Genomic DNA, 16613 nt, shown 5'->3' on the forward strand with positions numbered 1-16613 from the left:
GCCACTGGAGAGTTCTCCCCCTGATTCCCAATGACTTCAATTTTACTAGGGCTCCTTGGTGCCACACTCGGTCAAATGCTGCCTTGATGTCAAGGGCAGTCACTCTCACCTCACCTCTGGAATTCAGCTCTTTTGTCCATGTTTGGACCAAGGCTGGTCTCCATATACCTTAGTTAGACCACACTTGGAGCACTATGCACAGTTCTGGTCTCCATATTATAAAAAGGATATAGAGGCACTGGAGAAGGTGCAAAAAAGATTCACAAGGATGATATCAGAACTGAGAGGTTATAACTATCAGGAACGACTGAACAGACTGGGGTTCTTTTCTCTCGAAAAGAGAAGACTGAGGGGTGACCTGATCGAGGGCTTTAAATTTATGAAGGGGGTTCGATTGGGTAGATGTAGAGAAGATGTTTCCATTGTGGGTAGGGTCCAAAACTAGGGGCCATAAATATAAGATAGTACTCTTGTCGTTTTTACCTCTTTCTGAAATTTGCTTGCATGTTCCAGGATTTTGACCCAGCGACGATGAAGGAACGGCCGATATATTTCCAAGTCGGGATGGTGTGTGACTTGGAGGGGAACGTGCAGGTGGTGTTGTTCCCATGTGCCTGCTGCCCTTGTCCTTCTAGGTGGTAGAGGTCGCGGGTTTGGGAGGTGCTGTCGAAGAAGCCTTGGCGAGTTGCTGCAGTGCATCCTGTGGATGGTCCACACTGCAGCCACGGTGCGCTGGTGGTGAAGGGAGTGAATGTTTAGGGTGGTGGATGGGGTGCCAATCAAGCGGGCTGCTTTGTCCTGGATGGTGTCGAGCTTCTTGAGTGTTGTTGGAGCTGCACTCATCCAGGCAAGTGGAGAGTATTCCATCACACTCCTGACTTGTGCCTTGTAGAGGGTGTAAAGGCTTTGGGGAGTCAGGAGGTGAGTCACTCGCCGCAGAATACCCAGCCTCTGACCTGCTCTTGTAGCCACAGTATTTATATGGCTGGTCCAGTTAAGTTTCTGGTCAATGGTGACCCCCAGGATGTTGATGGTGGGGGATTCGGCGATGGTAATGCCATTGAATGTCAAGGGGAGGTGGTTAGACTCTCTCTTGTTGGAGACGGTCGTTGCCTGGTGCTTGTCTGGCGCAAATGTTCCTCATTACAAATGGAATGTTGTCATTTATTGCAAGGGGAATGGAATATAAAAGTAGAGATGTTTTGCTCCAGTTGTACAGGGCATTGGTGAGACCACATCTCAAATACTGTGTACAGTTTTGGTCTCCTTATTTAAGAAAGGACATAATTGTTTTGGAGGCGGTTCAGAGAAGGTTCACTCGACTGATTCCTGGGATGAGGGGGTTATCTTATGAGGAAAGGTTGGACAAGTTGGGCATTTATACACTGGAGTTTCGAAGAATGAGAGGTGATCTTATTGAAACATGCAAGATCCTGAGGGGACTAGAGGGGTAGATGCTGAGAGGATGTTTCCCCTTGAGGGAGAGACTAGAACTAGGGGACACAGTTTAAAAATAAGGGGTCTCCCATTTAAGACGGAGATGAGGAGAAATTTTTTCTCTGAGGGTCGTGGGCCTGTGGAACTCCCTTCCCCGGAGAGCGGTGGAGGCAGGGTCATTGAATATTTTGAAGGCTGAGTTAGAGAGATTCCTGATTAACAAGGGAGTCAAAGGTTATCGTAGGTAGACGGGAAAGTGGGGTTGAGGTCACAATCAGATCAGCCATGATCTTATCAAATGGCAGAGCAGGCTCGAGGGGCCGAGTGGCCGACTCCTGCTGTTAATTTGTATGTTCGTACCATTAATCAGACCAAGCCTGGATGTTAGAAATGTTGAAAGGGACCTGAAACAGGGCATCCTAAATGGAAAAGGTTCATTTATTGAAACATTTAAGATTGTGAAGGGGCTTGATCGGGTGGATGCGGTAAGGATGTTCCCAAGGATGGGTGAGACTAGAACGAGGGGGCATAATCTTCGAATAAGGGGCTGCTCTTTCAAAACTGAGATGAGAAACTTCTTCACTCAGAGGGTAGTAGGTCTGTGGAATTTGCTGCCCCAGGAAGCTACACCATTAAATGAATTTAAAACAGAAGGACAGTTTCCGAGAAGTAAAGGGAATTAGGGGTTACGGGGAGCGGGCAGGAAATTGGACATGAATTTAGATTTGAGGTTAGGATCAGATCAGCCATGATCTTATTGAATGGCGGAGCAGGCTCGAGGGGCCGATTGGCCTACTCCTGCTCCTATTTCTTATGTTCTTATTTCCCACTGAGCTGCATCCCTCTGATATCCAGGTACAATATTGCAGCATTCCCAGGGAACGAACCGGGGTCCCCTTTGATGCACATAATTCCTCTCAAGTGTTCCCATAATGGGAAGTAGCTATGTAAACATTGCCACACTGTAATTGCAGTGGTCGGCACCTCCTGTTATCATTTTAAATTTACCAGTAGATTTACTGGAATGTTACCTGGACTCCAAGAGTTAAATTACGAGGAGAGATTACACAAACTAGACTTGTATTCCCTGGAATTTAGAAGGTTAAGGGGTGATTTGATCGAAGTTTTCAAGATATTAAGGAACATAGGAACAGGAGTCGGCCCTTCAGCCCCTCGTGCCTGCTCCGCCATTTGATAAGATCATGGCTGATCTGTGATCTAACTCCATATCCCTGCCTTTGGCCCATATCCCTTAATACCTTTGGTTGCCAAAAAGCTATCTATCTCAGATTTAAATTTAGCAATTGAGCTAGTATCAATTGCCGTTTGCAGAAGAGAATTCCAAACTACTACCACCCTTTGTGTGTAGAAATGTTTTCTAATCTCGCTCCTGAAAGGTCTGGCTCTAATTTTTAGACTGTGCCCCCTACTCCTAGAATCCCCAACCAGCAGAAATAGTTTCTCTCTATCCACCCTATCCGTTCCCCTTAATATCTTATAAACTTCGATCAGATCACCCCTTAACCTTCGAAACTCTAGAGAATACAACCCCAATTTGTGTAATCTCTCCTCGTAACTTAACCCTTGAAGTCCGGGTATCATTCTAGTAAACCTACGCTGCACTCCCTCCAAGGCCAATATGTCCTTCCGAAGGTGCGGTGCCCAGAACTGCTCACAGTACTCCAGGTGCGGTCTAACCAGGGTTTTGTATAGCTGCAGCATAACTTCTGCCCCCTTGTACTCCAGTCCTCGAGATATAAAGGCCAGCGTTCCATTAGCCTTATTGATCATTTTCTGCACCTGTTCATGACACTTCAATGATCTCTGTACCTGAACCCCTAAGTCCCTTTGGACATCCACTGTTTTTAACTTTTTACCATTTCGAAAGGGGAACTGATAGGGTAGATGGAGAGAAACTATTTCTGGCTGGTTGGGGAGTCTAGGAGTAGGGGACATCGTGTAAAGATTAGAGCCAGGATTTTCAGGAGTGAAGTTTGGAAACACTTCTACACACAAAGGGTGGGAGAAGTTTGGAACTCTCTTCTGCTAGCTCAATTATTCATTTCAAATCTGAGATTGTGAGATTTTTGTTAACCAAAGGTGTTAAGGGACATGGGGCTAAGGCGGGGAGATGGAGTTAGATCACAGATCAGCCATGATCTCACTGAATGGCGGAACAGGCTCGAGGGGCTGAATGGCCTCCTCCTGTTCCTGCATGCGGAGGTCTATAAATTACAGTCCATGCAAATATTGACAAGACTTGACTGACTTTAAAATGGGGCTGAATTCGGCCTGCAGCCGTGGTCCAGTTGGCTCTGAAGAGTTTGGAAGTGCTCACTCAAAGTGCAGAATGAAGGGCAGATGAAAAACAAAGGGCCTTAATGGTGGGGGGCATATCCCACAATGCCGCGGGGGCTGGAATGTGCCCTATCCGTGCAAAGGTGGGGGGCAAACAGGGAGAGGGGCTGTCAATCAAATGGGGAGGGGCCAAGCAGGGAGAGGGGCTGTCAATCAAAGGGGGGGCGCGCAAACGGGTAGGGGGACGGGCCAAACAGTGGGTGGGTCCAAACAGGGAGAGGAGATGTCAATCAAAGTGCCCGTGGGGACCCGTCCCCCAGCGAGGAGGGGGGGGTCAGTGCCCATGGGGACCCGTCCCCCAGTGAGAGGGTCAGTGCCCATGGGGACCCGTCCCCCAGTGAGAGGGTCAGTGCCCATGGGGACCCGTCCCCCAGTGAGAGGGTCAGTGCCCATGGGGACCCGTCCCCCAGTGAGAGGGTCAGTGCCCATGGGGACCCGTCCCCCAGTGAGAGGGTCAGTGCCCATGGGGACCTGTCCCCGGTGCGGGGGTCAGTGCCCGTGGGGACCCGTCCCCCAGTGTGGGGGTCAGTGCCCGTGGGGACCCGTCCCCGGTGCAGGGGTCAGTGCCCGTGGGGACCCGTCCCCGGTGCGGGAGTCAGTGCCCGTGGGGACCCGTCCCCCAGTGAGGAGGGGGGGTCAGTGCCCGTGGGGAGGGACCAAACAGGGAGCGGGGCAGTAAATCATAGGGTAGTGGGAGATGAGGAGAATGTTTTCAGGCAGCGAGTTGTTCTGATCTGGAATTCACTGCCTGAAAGGGCGGAGGGAGCAGATTCAATAATAACTTTCAAAAGGGGAATCGGATAAATACTCGAAGGGGAAAAATTCACAGGGTTACGGGGGAGAGAGGGAGTGGGACGAATTGGATAGGCCAGGCCTCGATGGGCCGAATGGCCCCCTTCTGTGCGGTGAGATTCTCGTCTCCCCTCGTTGGTTGGAGGTGGAACGAGACTGGAGATGGAACCGAAAATGGGATCGGGTGGGAGACGGGAGCCCCGAGAGGAAAGACGGACGCGGACACCGGGGGACGGGTATTTCAACAGCGGACTTTATTAAGCTGCAATTGATGGCGGGTCGGGCCCCTCCTCTCCTCTCCTCCCTCACTCCCGGTAGCTGTAGTATGCGAGATTGGCGCCTCGCACGGGGCCTTCGATGGCCCTCTGGTGCTGGTGCTTGTAGAAGCAGGGCAGCGGGCCCCAGACCGCGGCCTCCGTCGCCCCGTTACCGCCACTGTCCTCCTCGCCGTCGCCGCGGGCGTGCTCGGCCTTGCGGACCCTGGCGTCGTAGACCACCCTCCCCGTGCGCTGGAGCTCGTTGACCTGCTGGGAGTCGCGGGGGCCCTGCGGCGGCGGGCGGGGGCCGCAGGCGGGCGGAGTCGGGGGAGGGGGGTAGTGATCCAGCGGGCGGGGGCGGGGGCGGCCGGGGTTGGGGGCCTTGCCCCCCGGGCCGCCCCGCCGGGACTCGGGCGAGAGAGGGCGCAGGAAGTCCCCCGTCTGCAGGCGCTGGCGGGAGCTGCAGCTGGCGCAGGACTCGGGGGAGCGCCTGGCGGGGCCGCGGGCCGCGAGCCGGGCCCGCCGGCCCCCGCCGCCGCCCACGCCGGGCGTCTCGGGGCCCAGCGAGGCCGAGTTGCGGTAAGGGTCAGGGGTCACGCAGCGCCGGGGGGCGCAGAGACCCCCCGAGCCCGCCAGCGAGTCGGGGGTGCGGGAGACGGACCGCGAGGCGGAGCAGCGTGGGTCCAGGTCAGGGGGGGGGGTGTCGGCAAGGCCCCGCCCCGCCCCCCGAGCTGGAGGAGGGGGTCCTCGTTTCCCGGCAGGCATTGGGGCAACAGGGGCGCAGGGGGTGCCCGCACATGGATGGGGAGCGACCCTCCCGGGGTCTGCGAGACCTTCGCTCGTGGTTAACGTCTCGGGTGCCCAGCTCTGCCCCCCCGTAACCCCAGGCCAAGCTAGTCCGGCTGTCGCTGGAGGCAGGGAGCCTCCGCTGGGGGTGGCAGCAGGGGTGGGAGCGATGGCGGGCACCTTTGCGCGTTCCGGGAGCGTAAGTCCCACAGTCCCTCAGCACCGGGACCCCCTCCTCGTACTCGGACTCCAGCGACTTGCCATTCACGAGCCCCTTCAGGTCTGGTTCCGAAACGTTCTTCCCGTCTCCCGACTTGGCCAGGCATTGGTACGAGGGCTGGCTCACGTTCTCCAACCCCTTGGTCACACCTGCTGGACAATCACATTGGAGGGGTTAGATACAGAGTAAAGCTCCCTCTACACTGTCCCATCAAACACTCCCAGGGCAGGTACAGGGTTAGATACAGAGTAAAGCTCCCTCTACACTGTCCCATCAAACACTCCCAGGGCAGGTACAGGGTTAGATACAGAGTAAAGCTCCCTCTACACTGTCCCATCAAACACTCCCAGGGCAGGTACAGGGTTAGATACAGAGTAAAGCTCCCTCTACACTGTCCCATTAAACACTCCCAGGGCAGGTACAGGGTTAGATACAGAGTAAAGCTCCCTCTACACTGTCCCATCAAACACTCCCAGGGGAGGTACACGGTTAGATACAGAGTAAAGCTCCCTCTACACTGTCCCATCAAACACTCCCAGGGCAGGTACAGGGTTAGATACAGAGTAAAGCTCCCTCCACACTGTCCCATCAAACACTCCCAGGGCAGGTACAGGGTTAGATACAGAGTAAAGCTCCCTCTACACTGTCCCATCAAACACTCCCAGGGCAGGTACAGGGTTAGATACAGAGTAAAGCTCCCTCTACACTGTCCCATTAAACACTCCCAGGGCAGGTACAGGGTTAGATACAGAGTAAAGCTCCCTCTACACTGTCCCATCAAACACTCCCAGGGCAGGTACAGGGTTAGATACAGAGTAAAGCTCCCTCTACACTGTCCCGTCAAACACTCCCAGGGCAGGTACAGGGTTAGATACAGAGTAAAGCTCCCTCTACACTGTCCCATCAAACAATCCCAGGGCAGGTACAGGGTTAGATACAGAGTAAAGCTCCCTCTACACTGTCCCATCAAACACTCCCAGGGCAGGTACAGGGTTAGATACAGAGTAAAGCTCCCTCTACACTGTCCCATCAAACACTCCCAGGGCAGGTACAGGGTTAGATACAGAGTAAAGCTCCCTCTACACTGTCCCATCAAACACTCCCAGGGCAGGTACAGGGTTAGATACAAAGTAAAGCTCCCTCTACACTGTCCCATCAAACACTCCCAGGGCAGGTACAGGGTTAGATACAGAGTAAAGCTCCCTCTACACTGTCCCATCAAACACTCCCAGGGTCAGGTACAGGGTTAGATACAGAGTAAAGCTCCCTCTACACTGTCCCATCAAACACTCCCAGGGCAGGTACAGGGTTAGATACAGAGTAAAGCTCCCTCTACACTGTCCCATCAAACACTCCCAGGGCAGGTACAGGGTTAGATACAGAGTAAAGCTCCCTCTACACTGTCCCATCAAACACTCCCAGGGCAGGTACAGGGTTAGATACAGAGTAAAGCTCCCTCTACACTGTCCCATCAAACACTCCCAGGGCAGGTACAGGGTTAGATACAGAGTAAAGCTCCCTCTACACTGTCCCATCAAACACTCCCAGGGCAGGTACAGGGTTAGATACAGAGTAAAGCTCCCTCTACACTGTCCCATCAAACACTCCCAGGGCAGGTACAGGGTTAGATACAGAGTAAAGCTCCCTCCGCACTGTCCCATCAAACACTCCCAGGGCAGATTCGAGGGAGGGGGAAATCAGCCAGGGTTCCTGCTCCCGATCACTGTCCAGTGATCCCTGGGTTAGAGACAGGGGGAATCAGCCAGGGTTCCTGCTCCTGCTCACTGTCCAGTGACCCCTGGGTTAGAGAGAGGGGGAAATCAGCCAGGGTTCCTGGTCCCGATCACTGTCCAGTGACCCCTAGGTTAGAGAGAGGGGAAATCAGCCAGGGTTCCTGCTCCCGATCACTGTCCAGTGACCCCTGGGTTAGAGAGAGGGGGAAATCAGCCAGGGTTCCTGCTCCTGATCACTGTCCAGTGACCCGTGGTTTAGAGAGAGAGGGGGAAATCAGCCAGGGTTCCTGCTCCCGATCACCGTCCAGTGACCCCTGGGTTAGAGAGAGGGGGAAATCAGCCAGGGTTCCTGCTCCTGATCACTGTCCAGTGACCCCTGGGTTAGAGAGAGGGGAAATCAGCCAGGGTTCCTGCTCCTGATCACTGTCCAGTGACCCCTGGGTTAGAGAGAGGGGAAATCAGCCAGGGTTCCTGCTCCTGATCACTGTCCAGTGACCCCTGGGTTAGAGAGAGGGGAAATCAGCCAGGGTTCCTGCTCCTGATCACTGTCCAGTGACCCCTGGGTTAGAGAGAGGGGAAATCAGCCAGGGTTCCTGCTCCTGATCACTGTTCAGTGACCCCTGGGTTAGAGAGAGGGGAAATCAGCCAGGGTTCCTGCTCCCGATCACTGTCCAGTGACCCCTGGGTTAGAGAGAGGGGAAATCAGCCAGGGTTCCTGCTCCCGATCACAGTCCAGTGTCCCCAGCAGGGGAACGGAGGGAAGGGGGCTGTGACTGAATGGGACATGGATATGGAGAATGAGGTTCACTTGAGTGAGGGAGAGGAGGGTGGAACAGGTCATTGAGAGAGCGTCTGCGAGGAACGGAGGGTAGAGGGGAGGTTGAGTGAACAATACTCACCTTTTGAAACTTTATTCCTGAGTCGAATGTTACGGCAGTGACTGAGGAGGCATCTCAACCTCGGAATGGCCTGGAGAGTGGAAAAGAGAAGGCTGGTTCAGTATGACAGAGTCAAACTACCCTCGAACAGAGGAAAGCTCCCACCACACTGTCCCATCAAACACTCCCAGGGCAGGTACAGGGTTAGATACAGAGTAAAGCTCCCTCTACACTGTCCCATTAAACACTCCCAGGGCAGGTCCAGGGTTAGATACAGAGTAAATCTCCCTCTACACTGTCCCATCAAACACTCCCAGGGCAGGTACAGGGTTAGATACAGAGTAAAGCTCCCTCTACACTGTCCCATTAAACACTCCCAGGGCAGGTCCAGGGTTAGATACAGAGTAAATCTCCCTCTACACTGTCCCGTCAAACACTCCCAGGGGCAGGTACAGGGTTAGATACAGAGTAAAGCTCCCTCCACACTGTCCCATCAAACACTCCCAGGGCAGGTACAGGGTTAGATACAGAGTAAAGCTCCCTCTACACTGTCCCATCAAACACTCCCAGGGCAGGTACAGGGTTAGATACAGAGTAAATCTCCCTCTACACTGTCCAATCAAACACTCCCAGGGCAGGTCCAGGGTTAGATACAGAGTAAATCTCCCTCGACACTGTCCCATCAAACACTCCCAGGGCAGGTCCAGGGTTAGATACAGAGTAAAGCTCCCTCTACACTGTCCCATCAAACACTCCCAGGGCAGGTACAGGGTTAGAGACAGAGTAAAGCTCCCTCTACACTGTCCCATCAAACACTCCCAGGGCAGGTACAGAGTTAGATACAGAGTAAAGCTGCCTCTACACTGTCCCATCAAACACTCCCAGGGCAGGTACAGGGTTAGATACAGAGTAAAGCTCCCTCTACACTGTCCCGTCAAACACTCCCAGGGCAGGTACAGGGTTAGATACAGAGTAAGTCTCCCTCTACACTGTCCCATCAAACACTCCCAGGGCAGGTACAGGGTTAGATACAGAGTAAAGCTCCCTCTACACTGTCCCATCAAACACTCCCAGGGCAGGTATAGGGTTAGATACAGAGTAAAGCTCCCTCTACACTGTCCCATCAAACACTCCCAGGGCAGGTACAGGGTTAGATACAGAGTAAAGCTCCCTCTACACTGTCCCGTCAAACACTCCCAGGGCAGGTACAGGGTTAGATACAGAGTAAAGCTCCCTCTACACTGTCCCTTCAAACACTCCCAGGGCAGGTACAGGGTTAGATACAGAGTAAAGCTCCCTCTACACTGTCCCATCAAACACTCCCAGGGCAGGTACAGGGTTAGATACAGAGTAAAGCTTCCTCTCCACTGTCCCATCAAACACTTCCAGGGCAGGTACACGGTTAGATACAGAGTAAAGCTCCCTCTACACTGTCCCGTCACACACTCCCAGGGCAGGTACAGGGTTAGATACAGAGTAAAGCTCCCTCTACACTGTCCCATCAAACACTCCCAGGGCAGGTACAGGGTTGGATACAGAGTAAAGCTCCCTCTACACTGTCCCATCAAACACTCCCAGGGCATGTACAGCACGGTTTAGATACAGAGTAAAGCTCCCTCTACACTGTCCCATCAAACACTCCCAGGGCAGGTACATGGTTAGATACAGAGTAAAGCTCCCTCTACACTGTCCCATCAAACAATCCCAGGGCAGGTACAGGGTTCGATACAGAGTAAAGCTCCCTCTACACTGTCCCATCAAACACTCCCAGGGCAGGTACAGGGTTAGATACAGAGTAAAGCTCCCTCTGCACTGTCCCATCAAATATTCCCAGGGCAGGTACAACACGGGTGAGATGCAGAGTAAGCTCCCTCTACACTGTCCCATCAAACACTCCCAGGGCAGGTACAGCACAGGTTAGATACAGAGTAAAGCTCCCTCTGCACTGTCCCGTCAAACACTCCCAGGGCATGTACAGCACGGGTTAGATACAGAGTAAAGCTCCTTCTGCACTGTCCCATCAAACACTCCCAGGGCAGGTACAGGGTTAAATACAGAGTAAAGCTCCCTCGTCACTGTCCCATCAAACACTCCCAGGGCAGGTACAGGGTTAAATACAGAGTAAAGCTCCCTCTGCACTGTCCCATCAAACACTCCCAGGGCAGGTACAGGGTTAGATACAGAGTAAAGCTCCCTCCACACTGTCCCATCAAACACTCCCAGCACAGGTACAGCACGGGTTAGATACAGGGTAAAGCTCCCTCTGCACTGTCCCGTCAAACACTCCCAGGGCAGGTACAGCACGGGTTAGAAACAGAGTAAAGCTCCTTCTGCACTGTCCCATCAAACACTCCCAGGGCAGGTACAGCACGGGTTTGATGCAGAGTAAAGCTCCCTCTACACTGTCCCATCAAACACTCCCAGGGCAGGTACAGCATGGGTTAGATACAGAGTAAAGCTCCCTCGACACTGTCCCATCAAACACTCCCAGGGCAGGTACAGCATGGGTTAGATACAGAGTAAAGCTCCCTCGACACTGTCCCATCAAACACTCCCAGGGCAGGTACAGCATGGGTTTGATACAGAGTAAAGCTCCCTTGACACTGTCCCATCAAACACTCCCAGGGCAGGTACAGCATGGGTTAGATACAGAGTAAAGCTCCCTCGACACTGTCCCATCAAACACCCCTGGGGCAGGTACAGAGTTTGATACAGAGTAAAGCTCCCTCTACACTGTCCCATCAAGCACTCCCAGGGCAGGTGCAGGGTTAGATACAGAGTAAAGCTCCCTCTACACTGTCCCATCAAGCACTCCCAGGCCAGGTGCAGGGTTAGATACAGAGTAAAGCTCCCTCTACACTGTCCCATCAAACACTCCCAGGGCAGGGACAGGGTTAGATACAGAGTAAAGTTCCCTCCACACTGTCCCATCAAACACTCCCAGGCCAGGTGCAGGGTTAGATACAGAGTAAAGCTCCCTCTACACTGTCCCATCAAACACTCCCAGGGCAGGTACAGGGTTAGATACAGAGTAAAGTTCCCTCCACACTGTCCCATCAAACACTCCCAGGGCAGGTACAGGGTTAGATACAGAGTAAAGCTCCCTCCACACTGTCCCATCAAACACTCCCAGGTCAGGTTCAGGGTTAGATACAGAGTAAAGCTCCCACCACACTGTCCCATCAAACAGTCCCAGGGCAGGTTCAGGGTTAGATGCAGAGTAAAGCTCCCTCTACACTGTCCCATCAAACACTCCCAGGGCAGGTACAGGGTTAGATACAGAGTAAAGCTCCCTCCACACTGTCCCATCAAACACTCCCAGGGCAGGTACAGGGTTAGATACAGAGTAAAGCTCCCTCTACACTGTCCCATCAAACACTCCCAGGGCAGGTACAGGGTTAGATACAGAGTAAAGCTCCCTCCACACTGTCCCATCAAACACTCCCAGGGCAGGTACAGGGTTAGATACAGAGTAAAGCTCCCTCTACACCGTCCCCTCCCATTCTCCATCAGAGAGAGGAGCCCCTTCGTCCCCTCTGTCTGGGGCAGGGTTTGACCTCTGGTCCGAGAGGGCGAGAGGCCAGTGTCTGACCCACTGACCCACTGCTCGCTCCCTGTTGCAATTGGCTGCGTGCTATCACTGATTGGTGTGATGTCATCGAGCTGTGATGTCACCGAGCTGTGTGATGTCACCGAGGTGTGTGATGTCACCGAGGTGTGTGATGTCACCGATCTATGATGTCACCGATCTTTGATGTCACTGAGCTTCTCTCTGGGTCAGGCGTTAAGTCCGTCACCTCCAGTTTGCCCCTGCGGTGACCATCAGGACCTACCTCCCGGGCGGGCGGGTGAGCGGGGTGAGGGTGGGCATGGATTGGAGCTGCCAACCCAAAGCGCCAACTCCCTCCTGCCCGCTGGTGGCCAACGATTGAATCCTCTCCTCCCCTCTTTCCATCCCTCTGGGGGGCCTAGAGGAGAAAGGTAGCGAGTTCCCATCTCCTCCACCTCCTCTCTCCCTCCCAGACACCAACCTCTGGGGGAAGGAGCGCACCCGCCTGAGTGCCAGCCTGCCCTCGGGAGGTTGTGGGGGGGGGGGTGCGGTGGGGGGCAGAGGAGATTGTGTGTTCGTAGGCGGGAAGAGGGCGAGGCTGGAGATACACACACGCACACACACATATACATGCACAAATACATATACACACACGCACACACACATATACATACACACATACATTTACACACATACACACACACATGCACACACACATGCACACACACACGCACACATGCACATGCACACACATACACATGCACACACATACACACACAAATACATATACACACACATACATACACACACATATACATACACACACATATACATACACACACATACATACACACACATACATACACATACATATACACACATACACACACTCACACATACACAAACACATACACAAACACATACACACACATACACATAGACACACATACATACACACACACACGCACACATACACACACACTACACACACATATACATACACACACATACATACACATACATATACATATACACACATACACACACTCACACATACACAAACACATACACACACATATACACACATACACATAGACACACATACATACACACACACACGCACACATACACACACACATGCACACACATATACATACACACACACATACACACACACACGCACACATACACACACACATATACATACACACGCACACATACACACACATACATATATACACATACACACATACACACACATACATACATATACACACATACGCAAGCATACGCACACACACATGCACATACATACACATACACACACACATACACACACACGTACATATACACACACAAATACACACATACACCCACATATACATACACACACACATATACACACATACACACATACACACGCACACACATACATACACATCCATACACACGTACACACATACACACACATACACATACTCATACATACATACATATACACACACATATACGCACACATATACACACATACACACACATATGCACATACACACATACACACACTACATACAGAGCCTCCCATCCCAACTGGGAATGTCCAGACTCTGTAAAGACTTAAACCAATATAATCTGGTCCCTATCTCACTGCTGTCTGTGGGATCTTGCTGTGCGTGAATTGACTGCCGCGTTTCCTACATTACAGTGAGCACACCTCAAAAAATATCGATAAACCGTTCATCGGCTGTGATTCGCTTCAGAGACCTCCTGAGCTCCGATAGAACCGCACGTTTCTTGCTCATCTCAAACGGAGGGCAGAGCCGACTCCCCCTTCCCACCCCATCCCTCCCCTCCTCACCCCTTCCCTCCTCACCCCTCCCCTTCCTACCCTTTCTCACCCCTTCCCATCTCACCCCATCCCTCCCCTTCCCTTCTCACTCCTTCCCCCTTCTCACCTCTCCCCTTCCCTCCCTTCCCTTTCTCACTCCTTCCCCCTTCCCTTCTCACCCCTCCCCTTCCCTCCCTTCCCTTTCTCACCCCTTCCCCCTCCCCTTTCTCACCCCTTCCCCCTTCCCTTCTCACCCCTCCCCTTCTCTTCCTACCCTTTCTCACCCCTTCCCCCTCCCCTTCTCACTCCTTCCCCCCTTCTCACCCCTCCCCTTCCCTTCTCACCCCTCCCCTTCCCTTCTCACCCCTCCCCTTCCCTTCCGACCCTTTCTCACTCCTTCCCCCCTTCTCACCCCTCCCCTTCCCTTCCTACCCTTTCTCACCCCTTCCCCCTCCCCTTCTCACTCCTTCCCCCCTTCTCACCCCTCCCCTTCCCTTCTCACCCCTCCCCTTCCCTTCTCACCCCTCCCCTTCCCTTCTCACCCCTCCCCTTCCCTTCCGACCCTTTCTCACTCCTTCCCCCCTTCTCACCCCTCCCCTTCCCTTCCTACCCTTTCTCACCCCTTCCCCCTCCCCTTCTCACTCCTTCCCCCCTTCTCACCCCTCCCCTTCCCTTCTCACCCCTCCCCTTCCCTTCCTACCCTTTCTCACTCCTTCTCCCCTCCCCTTCTCACCCCTCCCCTTCCCTTCCTACCCTTTCTCACCCCTTCCCCCTCCCCTTCTCACTCCTTCCCCCCTTCTCACCCCTCCCCTTCCCTTCTCACCCCTCCCCTTCCCTTCCGACCCTTTCTCACCCCCTTCCCCCTTCCCTTCTCACTCCTTCTCCCCTTCTCACCCCTCCCCTTCCCTTCCTACCCTTTCTCACCCCTTTCCCCTCCCCTTCTCACCCCTCCCCTTCCCTTCCTACCCTTTCTCACTCCTTCCCCCCTCCCCTTCTCACTCCTCTCCCCTTCCCCTTCTCACCTCTCCCCTTCCCTCCCCTCCCCACTTTCCAAGCCAAGTCTTGCTCTTACCATACACACGGTGTTGATGGTGATCTGGAGGGCGACCACTGTGCCCAGGATGATGAGAATGACTTGTCCCACGTACTGGCAGCAATCTCCCGAAGGTTTGGAGCAGGGATGTGCAGGGTTGGCGATACTGGAGAATCGCCAGGGCAGGGAGAAAGCCATGGAGTCCGGGTCCTCTCTCAATTCCCAAGCGCAAAGGAAAAAAAAAACCAAAATCTCTCTCTCTCTCCGGAGGTCTTCTCGCTTGACTAATAGTTTCTAATACTGACTCCTTTTAGCCGAGGTAGCCGGTTATAAGGTCCCCTCACTCAACGAGTCTTATCTGTGACCCAACCGCGGCGCAAGAATGAAAGCTTTGTGAAGCAGGGGGTGACAGACATGACTGCAGAAAACGTGACACCCAAAGGTCTTTATAAGGATTTGGAGAGGCTGAATTGGGAAATGGGTCAGATCAAAGACCTGGGGGGGGGGGGGGGGGAACAAGAGATATCCGACCATTCAGAACAACATCTGAATTGGGAGTCCCATCAAAACAGTCTCAACGTCTGAATTGGGAGTCCCATCAAAACAGTCTCAACGTCTGAATTAGGAGTCCCATCAAAACAGTATCAACATCTGAATTGGGAGTCCCATCAAAACAGTCTCAACATCTGAATTGGGAGTCCCATCAAAACAGTCTCAACATCTGAATTGGGAGTCCCATCAAAACAGTCTCAACATCTGAATTGAGAGTCCCATTAAAACAGTCTCAACATCTGCCGTAGGAGTCACATCAAAATAGTCTCAACATCGGGAGTCCCATCAAAACGGGCACAACATCTGCCTTGGGAGGCAGATCAAAACGGGCACGACATCTGCATTGGGAGTCCCATCAAAACAGTCTCAACACCTGATTTGGGAGTCCCATCAAAACAGTCTCAACATCTGAATTGGGAGTCCCATCAAAACAATCTCAACATCTGCCCTAGGAGTCACATCAAAATAGTCTCAACATCGGCAATGGGAGTCCCATCAAAACGGGCACAACATCTGCATTGGGAGTCCCATCAAAACAGGCTCAACATCTGCATTGGGAGTCCCATCAAAACAGTCTCAACATGTGATTTGGGAGTCCCATCAAAACGGTCTCAACATTTGCATTGGGAGTCCCATCAAAATAGTCTCAACATCTGCATTGGGAGTCACATCAAAACAGTCTCAACATCTGCTTTGGGAGTCACATAAAATGGGATCAACATCTGCATTGGGAGTCACATCAAAACGGGCTCAACATCTGAATTGGGAGTCCCATTAAAACAGTCTCAACATCTTCATTGGGAGTCCCATCAAAACAGTTTCAACATCCGCATTGGGAGTCCCATCAAAACAGTTTCAACATCTTCATTGGGAGTCCCATCAAAACAGTCTCAACATCTTCATTGGGAGTCACATTAAAACGGTCTGAACATCTGCACTGAGAGTTCCATCAAATGCTCTAAACATTTGCATTGAGTGTCCCATCAAAAGTTCTCAACAACTGCATTGGGAGTCCCATCAAAATGGTCTCAACATCTGCATTGGGAGACCCATCAAAAGGCCTCAACATCTGCATTGGGAATCCCATCAAAACGGCCTCAACATCTGCATTGGGAGTCCCATCAAAACGGTCTCAACATCTGCATTGGGAAACCCATCAAAAGGCCTCAACATCTGCATTGGAAGTCCCATC

The sequence above is a fragment of the Heptranchias perlo genome, unplaced genomic scaffold (genome assembly GCF_035084215.1).
Source record: "Heptranchias perlo isolate sHepPer1 unplaced genomic scaffold, sHepPer1.hap1 HAP1_SCAFFOLD_385, whole genome shotgun sequence".
In the NCBI taxonomy this organism is placed as follows: Eukaryota; Metazoa; Chordata; class Chondrichthyes; order Hexanchiformes; family Hexanchidae; genus Heptranchias; species Heptranchias perlo.